Source organism: Ursus arctos, chromosome X (assembly GCF_023065955.2).
Source record: "Ursus arctos isolate Adak ecotype North America chromosome X, UrsArc2.0, whole genome shotgun sequence".
NCBI classification, from domain to species: domain Eukaryota; kingdom Metazoa; phylum Chordata; class Mammalia; order Carnivora; family Ursidae; genus Ursus; species Ursus arctos.
This window is the reverse complement of record NC_079873.1, coordinates 64,465,998-64,486,675: the sequence shown is the minus strand read 5'-3', so window position 1 is coordinate 64,486,675 and position 20,678 is coordinate 64,465,998.

Genomic DNA, 20,678 nt, shown 5'->3' with positions numbered 1-20,678 from the left:
GTCTGAGGCTGATTTTGTGGGTGTTCAGAATGATTTGGTAGATAGCCCACTAAATTTAGGGGACTGGTTGAAATAGGGTCCCCTACTCCTCCGCCGTCTTGACTCCTTCCTCCTATTTCCTCAAGATCAAGTCTCTTAGCAAGTTTGATGATTTAAATACAATATTGTTGTCTGTATTCACTGCATTGTGCATTAGATACCCATGATTTATTTATCTGCTAGTTCAAGTCATGTACCCTTAAAATCATATCTATTTCCCCACCATTTCATTTTGTTTTTATGAATTAGGGTTTATTAAATTGTACATATAAGTGATATCATACAGTACCTGTCTTTCTCTGTCTTATTTCACTTAGAATAATGTCCTCAATGTTCATCCATGTTGTTGAAAATGGTGGGGTTTCCTTTTTTCTTATGGCCATATAATATTTTATTGTACATATATACCCCATCTTCTTGATCCCTTCATTCACCAGTAGACACATAGATTATTTCCAATGTTGGATATTGTAAATAATGCTGTAGTATAGATGGGAGTGCATATATCTCTTTGAAAACCTTCTTTCTTTTCCGATGGCCCAGAAGTGGAATTTCTGGATCATATGGTAGTTCTATTTTTAATTTTTTTGAGGACTCTCCATTTGAGGGCCTTCCATGTTTTGAGGATTTTCCATGGCTGGAGGAATTTACATTCCCACCGACAGTAGACAAAGGTTCCATTTTTTCCATGTCTTTGCCAATACTTGCTATCTCCTGTTTTCTTGATGATAACCATTCTGATAGATAGTGAGATAGTATCTCACTGTGGTTTTGGTTTGTATTTCCCTGATAGTGATGTTGAGCATCTTTTCATGCACCTGTTGGTCATTTGTTTATTTTCTTTGGGACAATTAGTGCCTCTGCCCATTTTAAAATCAGATTTTTAAAAATTAGATTGTTGGGATTATTTCAATATTGAGTTTTAGGTAGTTCTTTATTAAGTAGTTCTTTAATATCTTGGATATTAACCCATAGTCCAATATATGGTTTCTAAGTATTTTCTCTCATTCTGAAGGTTGCCTTTTACTGTAGTGTTTCTTTTACTGAGCAGAAACTTTTAAGTTTGATGTAGTACTAGTTGTTTAATTTTGCTTTTGTTGTTTGTACTTTTGGTGTCATATTCAAAGAATCATTGCCAAGATCAATGTTGAGGAGGTTTTTCCTTGTTTTCTTCTAAGAATTTTATGATATCAGGTCTCATGTTTAAGTATTTGATGCACTTCAAGTTAATTTTTGTGAGTGGTGTAAGATAGGAATTTAATTTAATTATTCAGCATATGTTTATACTATTTTCCCACCACCATTTGTTGAAGAGACTTTCCTTTCCCTTTTGGGTGTTCTTGGTTCCCATTTTGAATATTAGTTCAGGATATATGCAGGTGTTTTATTGTGGGCCTTCCATACTGTTCCATTGGTCTATGTGTCTATTTTATGACAGTCACACACTGTTTTTATTACTATAGTTGCATAGTGTAGTTTGTAATCAGAAATTGTGATGACTGCACTTTGTTCTTTCTCATGATTGCTTTGACTGTTCAAGGTCTTTGGAAGTTACATACAGAGTTGAAGACCTTTTTCTATTTCTGTGAAAAATGCCATTGTAACTTTGATAAGGATTGTGTTGAATCTATAGAAAAGATTTGGGTAGTATGTACATTTTAATGATATTAATTATTCTGACTCATTAACATAGAATGTCTTTCCATTTGTCTCCTTTGATTTGTTTCAATAGTCTTTTAGTTTTTATTGTACAGATATTTCTATCTTTTAGTTAAATATATCCCTAAGTACTTTGTTTTTAAATCTATATTGAATGGGATCATTTTATTTATTTATTTTTTTAGATATTCCATTATTAATGTGTAGATATGGCCACTGATATTTATATGTTGATTTTACATCCTGCAAGTTTATGGAATGTGTTGATCAGTTTCAACTGTTTTTTCAGGAGTATTTGGGACTGTACAAAATCATATCAGCTGCTAATAATTACAATTTTACTGCTTTTCTAATTTAGATGCATTTTATTTATTTTGCCTAGTATTCCACCTACTCTTCTAGTACTATATTGAATGAGTAGTCAGTGTGGGCATCTTTCTCTAATTCTTTTTTTTTTTAAATTTTACTTAAATTCGAGTTAGTTAACATACAGTGTAATAATAGTTTCGGGTGTAGAATTTAGTGATGCATCATGTATATACAACACCCAGTGCTCATCACAAGTGCCCTCCTTAATACCCATCACCTATTTAATCCACACGCCGCATCCATTTCCTCTCCTGTAACCATCCTGAACCAATTTGTTCTCCATACTTAAAAGTCTGTTTCTTGGTTTGCCTCATTTTCCCCCATGTGCATTTGTTTTGTCTTAAATTCCACATGAGTGAAATCATATGGCATTTGTCGTTTTCTGACAATTTCGCTTAGCATAATACTCTTTAGCTCCATCTATGTAGTTGTAAATGGCAAGATTTCATTTTGTTTAATGGCTGAGTAATATTCCATAGTATATATTCAGACCATATCTTCTTTATCCATTCATCAGTCGATGGACATTTAGGCTCTTTCCAGAATTTGGCTGTTAATAATGTGGCTATAAACATAGGGCTGCATGTATCCCTTTGAATCAGTATTTTTGTATCCTTTGGGTAAATAACTACTAGTGCAATTGCTGGATTGTAAGGTAGTTCTATTTTTAACTTTTTGAGGAACCTCCATTGTGTTTTTCACAGTGGCTGCACTGCTTTGCTTTCCCACCAACAGTGTAGGGTTCCCCTTTCTCTGCACCCTCACCAATACCTGTTGTTTCTTGTGTTGTTCATTTTAGCCATTCTGCCCAGTATGAGTTGATATATCATTGTAGTTTGGATTTGTATTTCCCTTATGATGAGTGATGTTGAGTATCTTTTCATGTGTTTGTAAGCCACCTGCATGTCTTCTTTGGAAAAAAAGTCTATCCATATCTTCTGCCCATTTCTTAACTGGATTATTTGTTTTGGAGGTGTTGAGTTTTATAAGTTCTTTATATTTTGGATACTAACCGTTTATCAGATATGTCATTTGCAAATGCCTTCTCTCTTTGTGTATGTTGCCTTTTTTAATGTTGTTTGCTTCCTTCACAGTGCAGAAGCTTTTTATTTAGATGAAGTCCCAATAGGTTATTTTGGCTTTTGTTTTGCTTCAGGAGACATATCTAGTAAGAAGTTGCTATAGCCAAAGTCAAGAGGTTACTGCCTGGTTTCTCCTCTAGGATTTTAATGGTTTCCCATCTCACATTTAGGTCTTTCATTTATTTTTAAATTATTTTTGTGTATGAAAGTGGTCCAGTAACCTTCTTTTGCATGTAGCTGTCCAGTTTTCCCAACACCATTTGTTGAAGACACTGTCTTTTTTCCCATTGGATATTCTTTACTTGTGTTGAAGATTAATTGCCCATACAGATATGGATTCATGTCTGGTTTTCATTCTGTTCAATTGAATTATATACCTGTTTTTGTGACAGCACCATACTGTTTTGATCACTACTGCTTTGTAATATAACTTAAAGTCCAGAATTGTGAGGGCTCCCAGTTTTCTTTTCTCTTTTTTTTCAAGATTGTTTTGGCTATTCAGGGTCTTTTGTGGTTCCATAAAAATTTTAGGATTGTTTGTTCTAGTTCTGTGAAAAATGCTGTTTGCATTTTGATAGAGAATGTGTTAATCATGTAGATTCCATTGTGTAATATAGACATTATAAAAAATACATGTTCTTCTAATTCATGAGCATGGAATGCCCTTCATTTCTTTGTATCATCTTCCATTTCTTTTATCATTATTTTATAGATTTCAGAGTACAGGTTTTTCACCTCTTTGGTTAGGTTTATTCCTAGGTATTTTATGGTTTTTGGTGCAATTGTAAATGGGATTGAATCCTTTATTTCTCTTTCTGCTGCTTCATTATTGGTATATAGAAATGTAACAGATATCTGTATGTTGATTTTGTATTCTGCAACTGTATTGAATTTGTATATTCATTCTATTAATTTTTTGGTGGAATCTTTTGGGCTTTCTATATAGCGTATCATGTCATCTGCAAATAATGAAAGTTTGACTTCTTCCTAGAGAGTGTGGATACCTTTTATTTCTTTTTGTAGTCTTATTGTTGTGGCTAGTACTTTCAGAACTATGTTAAATAAAAATGAAAGTGGACATCCCTGTCTTGTCCTGACTATTGAGGAAAAGCTTTCAGTTTTTCCCAGTTAAGGATAATGTTAGCTGTGGTTGCATGTTGTACCTATGTCAAATGCTTTTTCTTCATCTATGGAAAGGTTCATGTGGTTCTTCTCCTTTCTCCTATTGATGTGATGTATCTCCTTGACTGATTTGAGAATATTAAATCACCCCTGCAACCCAGGAATACATCCCACTTGATCGCAGTGAATGATTTTTTAAAATGTATTCTTGGATTCAGTTTGCTAGTATTTTATTGAGAAGTTTTGCATCTAAATTCATCAGGGATATTGGCCTGTACTTCTCTTTTTTAGTGGGCTCTTAACTGGTTTTGCTATCAGAGGAATGTTGATATCATAGAATGAATTTGGCAGTTTTCTTTCCTTTTCTATTTTTTAGGATTGTTTGTGAAGAATAGGTATTCACTCTCCTCTAAATGTTTGGTAGAATTTGCCTGTGAAGACATGAGGTCCTGGATTCTTGTTTCTTAGGAATTTTTTGATTCCTGACACAATTTCTTTGCTGGTTATTGGTCTGTTCAAATTTTCTACTTCTTCCTGTTTCAGTTTTGGTGTTTTTTTTTTTTTTGAGTTCATATGTTCTAGGGATTTGTCCATTTCTTCTAGATTGTCCAGTTTTTTGGCATATAATTTTTCATAATGTTTTCTCATGATTGCTTTGTACTTCTCTGATGTTGGTTATGTCTCCACTCTATATGTGGTTTTATTTATGAGTCCTTTCTGTTTGATTCTTGATAAGTCTGGCTAAAGGATTATCAATTTTATTTATTTTTTCTAAGACCCGACTCCTGATTTCATTGTTCTGTTATGTTGATTTTTTTTAAGTTTCTATAGCATTTATTTCTGCTCTAATCCATATTACTTCTTTCCTTGTGTTGTTTTTAGGTTTTATTTGTTGTTCTTTTTCTAGCTCATTTAGGTGTAAGATTAGGTTGTCTATTTGAGACTTTTCTTGTTTTTTGAGGTAGGCTTGTATTGCTATAAACTTCCCTTTTGGAACCACTTTTGCTGCATCCTAGTTGTTTTTGACCATTGTGTATTCATTTTCATTTGTTTCCATGTACTTTTAATTTATTCTTTTAGTTCCTGGTTGACCCATTCATTGTTTAGTAGCATGTTATTTATCTTCCATGTATTTGTGGTCTACAGAGTTTTTCTTGTGGTTGACTTCTTGTATCATAGATTTATTGTCAGAAAATAGCCATGGTATGATTTCAAACTTCTTAAATTTTTTAGCTTTGTTTAGAGGGCTAATATGTGATCTATTCTGGAGAATGTTCCATGTGCACTTGAAAAGAATGTGTATTCTCTTGATTTAGGATGGAGTATTCTGAATATATTAAATCCATCTGTTCCAGTGTGCCATTCATAGTCATTGTTTCCTTGTTGATGTTCTGTATAGATCAGTCTGTGAATGTTCATGGTGTATTAAAATCTCCTACTATTATTCTATTCTTATCAATTAGTTCACTTATGTTTGTTATTAAATGTTTTATGCATTTAGGTGCATAAATTTAGGTGTATTGGGTGCATAAATATTTACAATCGCTATATCTTCTTGGTTTGTCACCATTATTATTATATAGCATTCTGCTTCATCTGTTGCTGCTGTATATGTCCAGAGTTGTGATGCCTTCAGCTTTGCTTTTCTTTTTCAAGATTGCTTTGGCTATTCAGGGTCTTTTGTGAGTCTATAAAAATTTTAGTATTGCTTCTTTTAGTTCTGTGAAAAATGATATTGGTATTTTGATATAGATTGCTTTAAATGTGTAGATTGCTTGGGTAGTATAGACATTTTAACAGTATTTATTCTTCCAATCACTGAGCATGGAAGGTCTTTCCATTTCTTTGTGTTTTCTTCAATTTCTTTCATCAGTTTTTTATAGTTTCCAGAGTCCAGGTCTTTCACCTCTTTGGATAGGTTTATTCCTGTGTACCTCATTGCTTTTGGTGTAATTTTAAATGGGATTGATTCCTTAATTTCTCTTTCTGCTGCTTCATTTTTGGTACATAGAAATGCAACAGATTTTTATACATTGCTTTTGTGCCCTTTGAATTTACTAAATTTATCAGGTCTATCAGCTTTTGGGGGAGATTTTCTGGATAGATAGATAGATAGATAGATATATGTATACCATGTCATCTGCAATTCTTAAACATTTTACTTTTTCCTTGTTGATTTGGATGTCTTTTATTTATTTTTGTTGTCTAATTGCTGTGGCTAGAACTTCCAGTACCATGGTGATTAAAAGTGGTGAGAGTGGACATCTCTGTATTCTTCCTGACCATAGAAGAAACCTCTTATTTGTTTTCCATTGAGAACAATATTATCCATTGGTTTTATATATATGGCCTTTATTATGTTGAGGTATGTTCCCTCCCAACCTACTTTGTTGAGGGGTTTTATCATGAATGGATGTTGTACTTTGTCAAATGCTTTTTCTGCATCTATTGACAATGATTATATGGTTCTTATCCTTCATATTATTAAGGTGATATATCACATTTATTGACTTGTGAATATTGAACCACCCTTGCAAACCCAGGAATAAATCCTACATGATTGTGGTGAGTGATTTTTTTAACGTATTGTTAGAGTCACTTTCCCACTACTTTATTGAGAATTTTTGCACCTATGTTCATCAGTTATAGTAGCCTGTGTTTTCCTTTGGTAATGGGGTCTCTCTATGGTTTTGGTACCAGGGTGATGCTGGCCTCATAGAATGAATTTGGATGTTTTCCTTCCTTTTCTATCTTTTGGAATGATTTGAGAAGAATAGTTATTAGCTCTTCTTCAACTGCTTGGTAGAATTCCCTTATGAAGCCCTGTGACCCTGGACTTTTGTTTATTGAAAATTTTTTTCTTTAGTGATTCAATTTCTTTGCTGGTTATCTGTTTGTTCAAATTTTCTATTTCTGGGATACTCGGGTGGCTCAGTCAGTTAAGCATCTGCCTTCAGCTCTGGTCATGATCCCAGGGTCCTGGATCGAGTCCTACATTGGGCTCCCTGCTCAGCGGGGAGCCTGCTTCTCCCTCTGCCTGCCACTCCTCCTGCTTGTACACTCTTTCTCTCTCTGACAAATAAATAAATAAAATCTTTAAAGAGTTTTTTTCTGTATTTCTTTCTGTTTTCATTGTGGTAAATTGTATGTTTTTTGGAATTCATCCATTTCTTCCAGGTTGTTCAATTTGTTTTCATATAGTTTTTTATAATTAATTCTTCATATTTCTGCTGTGTTTGTTGTTATTTCTCCTCTCCCATTTGTGATTTTATTTATTTGGGTTCTTTCTCTTTTTTTTTATAAGTCTACCTAGAGGTTTATCAATTTTATTAATTTTTTTTCAAGGAACCAGCTCCTGTTTCCTTGTTCTGTTCTATTGTTTTCATTGTTTCTATATCATTTTTTTTCTGCTCGAATCATTATTATTTCCTTCCTTCTGTTGGCTTTAGGCTTTATGTGTTGTTCTTTTTCTAGCCTCCTTAGGTGTAAGGTGAGATTATTTATTTGAGATTTTTCTTTCTTCTGGAGGTAGGCCAATACTGCTATAAATTTCCCTCTTTGGACTGCATTTTCTGCATCCCAATGTTTTTGGGCAACTTTGTTTTCATTTTCATTTGTTTCCGTGTATTTTTCCATTTTCTCTTTGATTTCCTAGTTATCTATTCATTATTTAATAGCATGTTGTTTAATCTCCTTATATTTGTGGTCTTTCCAGATTTATTTGTGTGTGTGTGTGGTTGAATTGTAGTTTCATTGCTTTGAAGCCAGAAAAGATTCATGTTAAGATTTCAATCTTTTTGTATTTGTTGAGGCCTGTTTTTTGACCTAATGTGTGATCTATTCTGGAGAATGTTTCACGTGCACTTGAAAAGAATGTGTATTCTGAGGCGCCTGGGTGGCTCAGTTGTTAAGCATCTGCCTTCGGCTCAGGGCATGATCCCGGCGTTCTGGGATCGAGCCCCGCATCAGGCTCCTCTGCTGGGAGCCTGCTTCTTCCTCTCCCACTCCCCCTGCTTGTGTTCCCTCTCTCGCTGGCTGTCTCTCTCTCTCTGTCAAATAAATAAATAAATAAAATCTTAAAAAAAAAGAATGTGTATTCTCCTCTTTTGGGATTGAATGTTCTCAATATATCTGTAAAATTTCTCTGGTCCAGTATTCATTCAAAGCCACTGTTTCCTTGTTGATTTTCTGTTTGAATGATCTGTCCATCAATGTAATTGGAGTAGTAAATTCCCCTACTATTATTATATTACTATCGATTAGTTCCTTTATATTTGTTATTGATTGTTTTATGCATTTGGGTGCTCCCATCTTGGGTGCATAGAGATTTACAATTGTTATGTCTTCTTTTTAGATCATGACTTTCATGATCATATTGTTTCTCCTTGTCTCTTCTTACAGTCTTTGTTTTAAAATCTGCTTTGTCTGGGTAGACAGCCACTACTCTGCTGTCCTGCCTGCCACTCCCTTGCAGTGTATTCATTGAACTTCTATCTCTTTTAAATAAAATACAAGAACAAACACAAAAAAATAAAATCTATTTTGTCTGCTAAGTATTGGTACCCCATTTTTCTATTCACATCCATTAGCATGTTAAATGATTCTCAATATCCTCACTTTCAATCTGTAGGTGTCTTTAGGTTTAAAATGAGTCTCTTGCAGGCAGCATAAAAATGGATCTTGTTTTTATATTCATTCTTACACCCTATGTCTTCTGATTGGAACATTTAGTCCATTTTCATTCAAAGTAATTATTGATAGATATGTTTTAATTACCATTTTATTGCTTGTTTTATGATTGTTTCTTTAGATTTTCTCTGATTCTTTCTTGTCTTTGTTATTTTTGGTCTCTCCTTTTAATATTTCTTGCAGTTCTGCCTTAGTGGTCATGAACTCCTTTGGTGTTTGGGAAACTCTATCAGTCCTTCTCTTCTGAATGATAGCCTTGCTGGATAGAGTATTCTTGGCTACAGAGTTTTCCAATTCAGCAATTTGATTATATCTTACCACTCCCTTCTGGCTTGCCAACTTTCTTTTGAAAAATCTCTAGCTAGCTTTATGGGTTTTCCCTTGTAAGTTATGGACTTCTTTTGTTTTGGTTGTTTTTATATTTTTTTTCTTTATCACCATATTTTGCAAATTTAATTACAATATGTCTTGATATTTGCCTGCTTTTGTTGATTTTGATGGGAGGTCTCTGCACCTCGTGGATCCAGATATCTGTGTTCTTCCCCAGATTTGCTGGTATTATTTATTGAAATAAATTTTCTGCCCCCTTTTCTCCCTGTTCTTCTTCTGCAACTCCTATAATACAAATATTAATACATTTGATGTAGTTACTGAGTTCCCTAAGCCTATTCTGTTTCATAATTCTTCTTTCTGTCTTTGTGCAGCTTCATTACTTCCCATTACTTTGTGTTCTAGGTTATTAATTTGGTCCTCTGCTTCTTCCAGCCAGCTGTTCATTGAATCAAGTGTGTTTCTTGTTAATTGCAATCTTCATCTCTGATTGATTCTTTTTTAACTCTTTTAAATCTGTGGTTAGGGTCTTATGTATATCTTGTATTCTTTTCTCACACCCAGTGAGTATCCCTATGATCTTTGCTTTAATTTCTCCACCAGGCATGTTACTTATATGTGTTTCACTTAGATCTCTGGCAGTGGTCTTACCTTGTATTTTCATTTGTGATAAATTTCTCCATCTTCGCATTTTGTCTACATCTCTGCCATCTTCTCTGCCAGTTATGTCTCATGCTCTTGGTAGTAATGGCCTTATGAAGAAGAGGTCATGTATTGTCCAGGCCCTGGCACTGCAGGGAGTAGCTACAGTGTATGCTATATGCCCTTTGTTATTGTGCTTTTGCTCCTCTATCCTGAAGACGTTCTCCTTGCCTGCTGTGGGCAGTGTTTTGTCCCTGGCCTGAATGTGGTGAGTTTTAACTAGGGGTGCTGTGGTCTGCTTGTGAAATGAGACCTGTTACCTCCTCTACCAGTACTGAAGCCCTACAGAACTTTCTGGTTGTGAGAAGTGGTGTCAGCAGGGGTTTGTGCTCATCTTCAGAGGCCTGCCTGCCCTGGCACTGTGGCAAGTGTGACTGAGGTAGGCAATCCCAGTGTAGTCCAGGGGGGTGGGGCTTGGTGTAAGCAAGTTAGGCAGCTAGTGTTGATGCTATGATGCTTCCCACAGGTGGCTCTGTGTTTAGGCTGAGGGGTGTGTTTGGGGGGGAATGGCACCAGGCAGTTCTTTTGTTTCCAAAGAGGTGTCCCTGTGAAGGCTACCTCTCAGGAATGCACTCTGAGAATAGTGAGTAAGATCTCTACTGTGTGTCCCTGGAGTGCTTCAGATTGCTGTTTCCAAACTGTGTGCTCTTTGGTTGTTTGCCTGCCTTCTCTCTAGAAGCAGTAGCACCCTCCAGGCTCTATCCCAGCTGAGCCCACTGACCTTTTAATTTCCAGACTTTAAGCCCTGCTTGTTGCAAGAATTCATTTTCAGGCCCTGAATTCAGCCCCTCTTGTCTTCCAAGCCAATAGCTTTTGGGGAAATGTTCTTATGCATTTCCCTGTGTGCTTCTCTCTCTCTCTCTCTCTCCCTTCTCCACAATCACAGCTCCCTCCTCTCTACAGCACCAGTGATATGTTTCTCCCCTAAACCATGTCTCTACACTTCCTATGTTTTTGATGTGGCTTCCTCTCTCCCTTTAGTTGTGGAGTTTCTTCTGTCAGTCTTCAGGTGAATTTCTGGAGTGTTTAGGATGATTTGATGGTTATCTTGTTGCGTTCAAGGGACGAGGTGATCCTAAGGTCCTCCTACTCCACTGTCATCTTCCTCTGTTACTCCAGGTTTCTTTTGAATTCCATTTGCATGATAGATGTTTCTCCAACCTCTTACTTTCAACCTGAAGGTATCTTTTAGGTCTAAACTGTGTCTCTTCTAGGCAGCATATAGATGAGTCTTGTTTTTTTATGCATTCAGCCATACTGTGAGCCTGAACACTTTAAATAATATATTGTGGCAACCTCGGGTACTGGTACACCTTTCTCTCAGGTCTTGTTATTGTTATGTGCTTGTTTATATTACTGTGCAAACCCTCTGACATTGTCCCTCAGAGGGTATAGCCTTGATTACACACACATTCACCCTGGAAGAACACTCACAGTGACAGGGCTTTCCTTGTCTCCTACTCTGATCACTCCCTAGATCTTAAGTTTCACTAATAGCCTACTGATTAGTCCGGGTTTTTTTTTTTTTCATATGCACTAGGGCATAAATTGACTTATCTGATCCATTCATTTTTTTGGCCGAGAATTATTTTTCTTATTTTTATTTATTTTTTGATGTAAAGTTTGATGACTCATTAGTTGCATATAACACCCAGTACACCATGCAATACGTGCCCTCCTTACCACCCATCACCAGCCCATCCTATTCCCCACCACCCTCCCCTCTGAAGCCCTCAGTTTGTTTCTCAGAGTCCATAGTCTCTCATCCTTCATTCCCCCTTCTGATTACACCCCCTTTCTTTATCCCTTTCTTCCCCTACCGATCTTCCTAGATCTTATGTTCCATAGATGAGAGAAACCATGTGATAATTGTCTTTCTCTGCTTGACATATTTCACTTAGCATTATCTCCTCCAGTGCCGTCCATGTTGCAACAAATGCTGAGAAATCATTATTTTTGATAGCTGAGTAATATTCCATTGTATATATGGACCACAACTTCTTAATCCAGTCATCTGTTGAAGGGCATCTTGGTTCCTTCCACGATTTAGCTATTGTGGACAATGCTGCTATGAACATTGGGGTGCATATGGCCCTTCTCTTCACTATGTCTGTATCTTTGGGGTAAATACCCAGTAGTGCAATGGCTGGGTCATAGCGTAGCTCAATTTTTAACTTTTTAAGGGACCTCCACACTGTTTTCCAGAGTGGCTGTACCAACTTGCATTCCCACCAACAATGTAGGAGGGATCCCCTTTCTCCACATCCTCTCCAACAATTGTTGTTTGTTTTCTTGTCAATTTTTGCCATTCTAACTGGTGTAAGGTGGTATCTCAAGGTGGTTTTGATTTGAATTTCCCTGATGGCTAATGATTTTGAACATTTTTTCATGTGTCTGTTAGCCATTTGTATGTCTTCATTGGAAAAGTGTCTGTTCATATCTTCTGCCCATTTTATGATTTGTTTATTTGTTTCTTGTGTAGTGAGTTTGAGAAGTTCTTTGTAGATCTTGGATACCAGTCTTTTATCTGTAGTGTCATTTGCAAATATATTCTCCCATTCCGTGGGCTGCCTCTTAGGTTTTTTTTTTACTATTTCCTTGGCTGTGCAGAAGCTTTTTATTTTGATGAAGTCCCACAAGTTCATTTTATCTTTTGTTTCTCTTGCCTTTGGAGACGTGTCATGAAAAAGGTTGCTTTGGCCGATGTCATAGGGGTTGCGCCTATGCTCTCCTCTAGGATTTTGATGGATTCCTGTCTCACATCGAGGTCTTTCATCCATTTGGAGTTTATCTTTGTGTATGGTATGAGAGAGTGGTCAAGTTTCATTCTTTTGCATGTAGCTGTCCAATTTCCCCAGCACCATTTATTGAAGAGACTGTCTTTTTTCCACTGCATGTTTTTTTCCTGCTTTATCAAAGGTTAGTTGCCCAAAGAGCTGAGAGTCCATTTCTGGGTTCTCTATTCTGTTCCATTGGTCTATGTGTCTGTTTTTGTGCCAGGACCATGCTGTCTTTGTGATCAAAGCTTTGTAGTACAGTTCGAAATCTGGCATTGTGATGCCCCTGGCTTTGTTTTTCCTTTTCAACAATTCCTTGGTAATTCGGGGCCTTTTCTGGTTCCACACAAATTTAAGGGCTGTTTGTTCCAGTTCTTTGAAGAATGTCCTCGGTATTTTGATCGGGATAACATTGAAAGTGTAGATTGCTCTGGATAGCATGGACATTTTAACTATGTTAATTCTTCCAATCCATGAGCATGGAATATTTTTCCATCTTTTTGTGTCCTCGTCAATGTCTTTCAAGAGTGATTTGTAGTTTCTAGAATATAGGTCCTTTACGTCTCTGGTTAAGTTAATTCCAAGGTAATGTATGATTTTTGGTGCTATTGTAAATGGGATGGATCCCCTAATTTCTCTTTCTTCAGTCTCATTGTTCGTGTATAGAAATGCAACTCATTTCTGAGCATTGATTTTTTATCCCGCCACATTACTGAATTGCTCTATAACTTCTAATAGTTTGGGAGTGGATTCTTTTGGGTTTTTCATACAGAGTGTCATGTCATCTGCGAAGAGAGACAATTTGACTTCTTCTTTGCTGATTTGGATATCTTTTGTCCCGTTTTGTTTTCTGATTGCTGTTGCAAGGACTTCTAGTACTATGTTGAATAATAATGGCAAGAGTGGGCATCCTTGTTGTGTTCCTGATCTTAAGGGAAAGGCTTTCAGCTTTTCCCCATTGAGAATGATATTTGCTGTAGGCTTTTCATAGATGGTTTTTATGAGATTTAGGAATGTACCCTCTATCCCTACACTCTGAAGTGTTTTAATCAGGAAAGGATGTTGTATTTTGTCAAATGCTTTTTCTGCATCTATTGAGAAGATCATATGATTTTTGGCTTTTTTCTTATTGATAAAATCTATCCCACTGATAGATTTGCGAATGTTGAACCACTCTTGCATCCCAGGGATAAATCCCACTTGGTCATTATGGATAATCCTTTTAATGTACTGTTGGATCCTATTAGCAAGGATCTTGTTGAGAATTTTGGTGTCCATATTCATTAGGGAAATAGGTCTGTAATTCTCCATTTTGATGGGGTCTTTGATTGGTTTGGGGATCAAGGTAATATTGGCATCATAGAATGAGGTTGATAGCTTTCTTTCTGTTTCTATTTTTTGAAATATCTTTAGGAGAATAGGTATTATTTCTTCTTTGAATGTTTGGTAGCATTCCCCGGGAAAACCATCAGGCCCTGGTGTTTTGTTTTTTGGTAGGTTTTTAATCACTGTTTCAATCTCTTCATAATTAATTGGTCTGTTTAAAAAATCAATTTCATCCTGTTTCAGTCTTGGTAGTCTATAGGTTTCCAGGAAGGCCTCCATCTCTTCCAGATTGCTAAATTTATTGGCATAAAGCTGTTGGTAAAAGTTTCTAATAATCCTTACAATTTCATTGGTGTTGGTTGTGACCTTTCCCTTTTCATTCATAATTTTATTAATTTGGATCCTTTCTCTATTCTTTTGGATACATCTTGCCAGAAGCCTGTCAATTTTATTAATTCTCTCAGAGAACCAGCTTATAGTTCTCTTGATCTGCTCTACTGTGCTCCTGGTTTCTAATTCATTGATCTCTGCTCTAATCTTGATCAACTGCTTTCTAGTGCATGAATTAGGCTCGTTCCTCTGTTGCTGTTCCAGCTTTTTGACGTGAGAATATAAAAATTGCATTTTTGATTTTTCTGTTCTTTTGAGTGAGGCGTGCATGGCTATGTATTTTCCCTTTAGGACTGCCTTTGCAGTGTCCCATAGGTTTTGGACCATTGTGTTTTCATTCTTCTTTGTCTCCATAAATTGCTTAAATTGATTTTACATTTCCTGGTTTATTGAATCATTCTTGAGCAAGATGGTTCTTAGTCTACAAGTGTTTGAATTTATTCCAAATTTTTCCTTGTGGTTGAGTTCCAATTTCAAGGCATTGTGGTCTGAGAATATGCAGGGAATAATTTCAGTCTTTTGGTATCGGTTAAGACATGTTTTGTGACCCAGAACATGGTCTATTCTTGAGACTGTTCCATGGGCATTAGAATAGAATGAGTATTCTTTGGTTCTGGGGTGTAGTGTTCTATATATATCTATGAGGTCCAACTCATCTAGTATGGCATTCAAAGCTCTTGTTTCTTTGTTGATTTTCTGCTTAGGTGATCTCTCTATTGCTGATAGTGGTGTGTTGAGGTCCCCAAGTATTAACTTTTCTTTATCTATATGTCTCTTTATTCTGGTTTAGAGTTGGCTTGTGTATCTTGCTGCTCCCCTGTTGGGGTCATATATATTTATAATTCTCATATCCACTTGTTGGATACATCCTTTAAGAATAATATAGTACCCTTCTATATCTCTAACTATAGTCTTTAGTTTAAAATCCAATCTGTCTGATAAGATTTTTGCTACCCCAGCTTTTTTTTGAGGTCCATTGGCATGAAAGATGGTATTCCATCCCTTTACATTCATTCTGGATGTATCTTTAGGTTCAAAATGAGTCTCTTGTAGACTGCAAATGGATGGGTCATGTCTGTTTATCCAATCTGCAGCCCTGTGTCATTATGGGAGCATTTAGGCCATTTATATTGAGACTAATTATTGAGAGATATGATTTTTTTAATGTTTTTTTATTATATTATGTTAGTCACCATAGAGTACATCCCTGGTTAGTTGCGTATATCACCCAGTACACCATGCAATACGTGCCCTCCTTACTACCCAACACCAGTCTATCCCATTCCCCCACCCCCCTCCCCTCTGAAGCCCTCAGTTTGTTTCCCAGAGTCCATAGTCTCTCATGCTTTGTTTCTGCTTCTGAATACCCTCCCTTTCTTTATCCCTTTCTTCCCCTACTGATCTTCCTAGTTCTTATGTTCCATAGATGAGAGAAATCATATGATAATTGTCTTTCTCTGCTTGACTTACTTCACTTAGCGTTATCTCCTCCAGTGCCGTCCATGTTGCAGCAAATGTTGAGAACTCGTTCTTTCTGATAGCTTAGTAATATTCCATTGTATATATGGACCACAGCTTCTTAATCCATTCATCTGTCGAAGGGCATCTCAGTTCCTTCCACGATTTAGCTATTGTGGACAATGCTGCTATAAACATTGGGGTGCATATGGCCCTTCTCTTCACTATGTGTGTATCTTTGGGGTAAATACCCAGTAGTGCAATGGCTGGGTCATAGCGTAGCTCAATTTTTAACTTTTTAAGGGACGTCCATACTGTTTTCCAGAGTGGGTGCACCAACCTGTATTCCCACAAACAATGTAGGAGGGATCTCCTTTCTCTACATTCTCTCCAGCAATTGCTGTTTCCTGCCTTGTTAATTTTTGCCATTCTAACTGGCAAAAAGTGGTATCTTAGTGTGGTTTTGATTTGAATTTCCCTGATGGCTAATGATTTTGAACATTTTTTCATGTGTTTGTTGGCCATTTGTATGTCCTCATTGGAAAAGTGTCTGTTCATATCTTCTGGCCATTTTACGATTTGTTTATTTGTTTCTCGCGTATTGAATTTGAGAAGTTCTCTGTAGATCTTGGATACCAGTCTTTTATCTGTAGCATCATTTGCAAATATATTCTCCCATTCCGTGGGCTGCCTCTTAGTTTTTTGACTGTTTCCTTGGATATGCAGAAGCTTTTTATCTTGATGAAGTCCCACATGTTCATTTTATCTTTTGTTTCTCTTGCCTTTGGAGACGTGTCATGAAAAAGGTTGCTTTGGCCAATGTCATAGAGGTTGCTACCTATGTTCTCCTCTAGGATTTTGATGGATTCCTGTCTCACGTTGAGGTCTCTCATCCATTTGGAGTTTATCGTTGTGGATGGTGAGAGAGTGGTCAAGTTTCATTCTTTTGCATGTAGCTGTCCATTTTTTCCCAGCACCATTTATTGAAGAGACTGTTTTTTTCCACTGGATGTTTTTTCCTGCTTTATCAAAGGTTAGTTGCCCAAAGAGCCGAGGGTCCATTTCTGGGTTCTTTATTCTGTTCCATTGGTCTATGTGTCTGTTTTTGTGCCAGTACCATGCTGTCTTTGTTTTTTTTTTTTTTTAATGATTTTTTATTATATTATGTTAGTCACCATACAGTACATCCCCGGTTTCCGATGTAAGGCTCGATGATTCATTAGTTGTGTATAACACCCAGTGCACCATGCAATACGTGCCCTCCTTACTACCCATCACCGGTCTATCCCATTCCCCCACCACCCTCCCCTCTGAAGTCCTCAGCTTGTTTCTCATAGTCCATAGTCTCTCATGTTTCATTCCCCCTTCTGATTACCCCCCCCTTTCTTTATCCCTTTCTTCCCCTACTGATCATCCTAGTTCTTATGTTCCATAGATGAGAGAAATCATATGATAGTTGTCTTTCTCTGCTTGACTTATTTCACTTAGCATTATCTCCTCCAGTGCTGTCCATGTTGTAGCAAATGTTGAGAACTCGTTCTTTCTGATAGCTGAGTAATATTCCATTGTACATATGGACCACAACTTCTTAATCCAGTCATCTGTTGAAGGGCATCTCGGCTCCTTCCACGATTTAGCTATTGTGGACATTGCTGCTATGAACATTGGGGTGCATATGGCCCTTCTCTTCACTACGTCTGTATCTTTGGGGTAAATACCCAGTAGTGCAATGGCTGGATCATAGTACTAGCTCAATTTTTAACTTTTTAAGGGACCTCCACACTGTTTTCCAGAGTGGCTGTACCAACTTGCATTCCCACCAAAAATGTAAGAGGGATCCCCTTTGTCCACATCCTCTCCAACAATTGTTGTTTCTTGCCTTGTCTATTTTTGCCATTCTAACTGGCGTAAGGTGGTATCTCAGTGTGGTTTTGATTTGAATTTCCTTGATGGCTAATGATTTTGAACATTTTTTCATGTGTCTGTTAGCCATTTGTATGTCTTCATTGGAAAAGTGTCTGTTCATATCTTCTGCCCATTTTTTGATTTGTTTATTTGTTTCTCGTGTATTGAGTTTGAGAAGTTCTTTGTAGATCTTGGATACCAGTCCTTTATCTGTAGTGTCATTTGCAAATATATTCTCCCATTCCGTGGGCTGCCTCTTAGTTTTTCTGACTGTTTCCTTGGCTGTGCAGAAACTTTTAATCTTGATGAAGTCCCATAAATTCATTTTATCTTTTGTTTCTCTTGCCTTTGGAGATGTGTCATGAAAAAGTTTGCTTTGGCCGATGTCGTAGAGGTTGTTGCCTATGTTCTCCTCTAGAATTTTGATGGATTCCTGTCTCACATTGAGGTCTTTCATCCATTTGGAGTTTATTTTTGTGTATGGTGTGAGATAGTGGTCAAGTTTCATTCTTTTGCATGTAGCTGTCCAATTTTCCCAGCACCATTTATTGAAGAGATTGTCTTTTTCCCACCGGATGTTTTTTCCTGCTTTATCAAATATTAGTTGCCCAAAGAGCCGAGGGTCCATTTCTGGGCTCTCTATTCTGTTCCATTGGTCTATGTGTCTGTTTTTGTGCCAGTACCATGCTGTCTTTGTGATCACAACTTTGTAGTACAGCTCAAATCCAGCATTGTGATGCCCCCAGTTTTGTTTTTCCTTTTCAACAGTTCCTTGGCGATTCTAGTCCTTTTCAGGTTCCTTAAAAATTTAGGGAATATTTGTTCCAGTTCCTTGAAAAATGTGATCGGTATTTTGATCGGGATAGCATTGAAAGTGTAGATTGCTCTGGATAGGATGGACATTTTAAGTATGTTATTTTTTCCGATCCATCAGCGTGGAATATTTTTCCATCTTTTTGTGTCTTCCTCAATGTCTTTCAAGAGTAATTTATAGTTTCTAGAATATAGATCCTTTACGTCTCTCATTAAGTGAATTCCAAGGTAACGTATGGTTTTTGGTGCTATTGTAAATGGGATGGATTCCCTAATTTCTCTTTCTTCAGTCTCATTATTTGTGTATAGAAATGCAACAGCATCTGAGCATTGATTTTGTATGCCGCCACATTACTGAATTGCTCTATAACTTCTAATAGTTTGGGAGTGGATTCTTTTGGGCTTTCCATATAGAGTATCATGTCATCTGCGAAGAGAGACAGTTTGAGTTCTTCTTTGCAGATTTGGATACCTTTGATCCCTTTTTGTTGTCTGATTGGTTTTGCAAGGACTTCTAGTACTATGTTGAATAATAGTGGCTAGAGTGGGCGTCCTTGTTGTGTTCCTGATCTTCAGGGAAAGACTTCCAGCTTTTTCCCATTGAGAATGATATTTGCTGTAGGTTTTTCATCCTTGGCTTTTATGATCTCGAGAAATGTACCATCTATTCCTGCACTCTGAAGGGTTTTAATCCGGAAAGGATGCTGTATTTTGTCAAATGCTTTTTCTGCATTTATTGAGAGAATTATATGATTTCTGAATTTTTGTTTCTGGATAAAGTCTAAGACACTGATAGATTTGCTAATGTTGTACCACCCCTGCATCCGAGGGATGAATCCCACTTGGTGATGGATAATCCTTTTAATGTACTGTTGGATTCTATTAGCCAGGCTCTTGTTGTTTAGGATTTTGGTGTCCATATTCATTAGGGAAATCGGTCTATAATTCTCCTTTTTGTTGGGGTCTTTGCCTGGTTTGGGGATCAAGGTAATATTGGCCTCATAGAATGAGTTTTGTAGCTTTCCTTCTGTTTCTATTTTTTGAAATAGCTTTAGGAGAATAGGTATTATTTCTTCTTTGAATGTTTGGTAGAATTCCCCAGTAAAACCGTCCAGGCCTGGAGTTTTATTTTTTGGAATATTGTTTATCACTGACTCAGTCTCTTCATAATTAATTGGCCTGTTTAAAAAAACCAATATCTTCTTGTTTCAGTCTTGGTAGTTTATGGGTTTCCAGGAAGGCCTCCATCTCTTCCACATTGCTTAATTTATTGGCATAAAGCTGTTGATAAAAGTTTCTAATAATCCTTCCAATTTATTGGTGTTGTTTGTGACCTCTCGTTTTTCATTCATAATTTTATTAATTTGGATCCTTTCTCTATTCTTTTGGAAATGTCTTGCCAGAGGCCTGTCAATTTTATTAATTCTCTCAAAGAACCAGCTTCTAGATCTGTTGATCTGCTGTACTGTGCTCCTGGTTTCTAATTCATTGATTTCTGCTCTAATCTTGGTCAACTGCTTCCTCGTGTTGGATTAGTTCTCTCCCTCTCTTGCTGTTCCATGTTCTTGAGGTGAGAATATAAAAACTGCATTTTAGATTTTTCTGTTCTTTTGAGTGAGGCTTGGATGGCTATGTATTTCCCCCTTAGGACTGCCTTAGCAGTATCCCATAGGTTTTGGACCATTGTATTTTCATTCTCGTTGGTCTCCATAAGTTGTTTAAATTGATTTTTGACTTCCTGGTCTATCGAATCATTCCTGAGCAGGTTGGTTCTTAGTCTCCAAGTGTTTGAGTCTTCCAAATTTTTCCTTGTGTTTGAGTTCCAATTTCAAAGCATTGTGGTCTGAGAATATGCAGGGAATAATTTCAGTCTTTTGGTATCAGTTGAGACGTGTTTTGTGTCCCAGAACATGGTCTATTCTGGAGAATATTCCATGGGCATTAGAATAGAATGAGTATTCTTCGGTTTTGGGGTGTTGTGTTCTATATATATCTATGAGGTCCAACTCATCGAGTA